Below are 1,974 nucleotides of genomic sequence, written 5' to 3'. Positions count from 1 at the left end.
TGGTGGATGTAGGTATTCATTTCTACTATTTCTGCTATATAAGGTATATATGCACTCAGAATGGAATTGCAGAGTCACAGAGTATATGTGTGTTTAATTTTAGTGTTGCCAAACATTGAGCAAATCAATTTACTCTCCCAGTAACAATGCATAAGAGTTGTAGTTGTTCACCATCCTCGTCAGTACTTGCTATTGTCAATCATTAAAATTCTAGGCATTGTCCTGGGTGTGTAGTGATATTTCCTTAGGGTTTGAATTTCCATTTCTCTGATAAGCAATGATATTGAGTCCCTTTTCAGATGTTCACTGACCATTTTGATATCCTTCTGTCAAATCTTGTACCCATTTTTAAATTGCATAGTCTTTTCTTATTATCTATAGTCCTCCTATATTCAGAATATAATTTCTTTGTCATATGGATGTATTGCAGTATCTTCTCCTGCCTTTGACTTTTTGTTTTGTTTTGTTTTGTTTTCTCAAAGATATTATTAAGGACCCACCTCTCATCTGGGGTTAGGGAGCAACCAAACGTAAACACACCAGGAGTTTCCAGTCCTAGGTCCTGGCTTCTGCATGGGATCACCAAACCTTGGCAAATCCTTGCAGCCGACCGGAGTCAGAGGAGGCGGAAAGATAGTCCAATGGACAGTGGATGTGATCAGCACTGAAAAAGATGCCAGCACTAGCTACCACATATGAAAGAATAGTTTACAAAAATCCCTCTGAGTATCACTACATGAAAGTCTGCCTGAAATTTCAAGATCATGGAGTTGTTCTGAATGTGCACAGTTCAAACAGCTGCTTATTTCTACCCTAAAGGACCTGTATGGGGAGGTTGGTGCTGCCTTACCTCTGGATGTCCTGACCTGTGAAGAGAAGACCTTGTCAGCCATCCTGAAAATATGTAGCAGTGGTCTAGTCAAATTGTGGAGTTCTTTAGCCCTGTTAGGATCTTACAAGGGCAAAACCTGTGCTTTCAGAGTGATTCAGGTTTCTCCATTTCTCCTCGCATTATCTGGTAATAGTAGGGAACTAGTATTGGATTGAATTGTCTTCAATTTCAAAAACTTCCCTCTGTTCTCAAAAGTACTTTTCGGTGGCTGCATAGTTTGAAAACAGAAGCAGGCTAGAAGCTCCCATGGATGAAATATGAGGATGCTGAAGATGTTCCCAGTAATATCCAACTATTGCCTTTGGTGGGGTGGACTTCAAAGGCGATTCTGCCTGAGTCAACCACTGTGGAGCAGATAGCTCCTGCAGCATGTGCACATGAGAGTTGGGGACCGGGCTGAACTCAGCAGGGCCTTCACACAGAGGGGACGCGGCTGCCTTCTCAGAATTAATGGGAGATGTCAGTCCTTTGCATTTAAATGAAGATTTTGCTAAACACATCAAGTTTGGAAGGACAATTTTACATGGAGTTTTGATCAATGGACTTATCTCAGCTCTCTTGGGTACTAAAATGCCAGGACCAAGCTGTGTATTTCTCTCCCAGGAAATTAACTTTCCTGTTCCTTTATATATTGGAGAAGTGGCTTTAGATTCTGCAGAAGTAAAAAAGCTGAAGTGGTTTGTTGCTTTTATTGCTGTGTCATGTTGTGTAATAGAAAGTAAAATGACTGTTATGGAAGGCTAGGTCAAGGTTATGGTTCCAGAAGCTCCCAAATCCTAATTATAGGTGTTTAAAGTTACAAGTTCAAACACCAGTGTTATTGTTATTAAAGAGCATCTGGGGAAATGGGCTACTTGCTATTCATCACCAAGGAAAGGCTGAGAGACTCAGAAGCTATGTTAGAGAAGGGGAGCAGGTAGAGGAGTGAGCAAGTGTCCACTTTCCATTTTGAACTCAGGCTTCACCCAGAGCTGAGTAGATGCATGACTTCATCATCTGTTAAGAATTTTGTTGTTGTTGTTGTTGTTTTGGTGTTTGGTTTGTTTTTCTGGTACTGGGGATTGAACCCAGGGGTGCTTAAC

At 41.0% G+C, this 1,974-nt stretch overlaps 2 pseudogenes; both read left to right on the top strand.

Moving 5' to 3' along the window:
- The first annotated feature begins 502 nt into the window (after positions 1–502).
- On the top strand, positions 503–1,049 carry LOC107160447 (annotated as a pseudogene).
- A 100-nt stretch (positions 1,050–1,149) lies between these two features.
- Positions 1,150–1,672, top strand: LOC125617674 (annotated as a pseudogene).
- The last annotated feature ends 302 nt before the right edge of the window (positions 1,673–1,974 follow it).

This window comes from Marmota marmota, unplaced genomic scaffold (genome assembly GCF_001458135.2).
Source record: "Marmota marmota marmota unplaced genomic scaffold, marMar, whole genome shotgun sequence".
NCBI lineage: Eukaryota > Metazoa > Chordata > Mammalia > Rodentia > Sciuridae > Marmota > Marmota marmota.
Note: the sequence above shows the minus strand (reverse complement) of the source record. Positions and strands in the feature narration are given on the sequence as shown.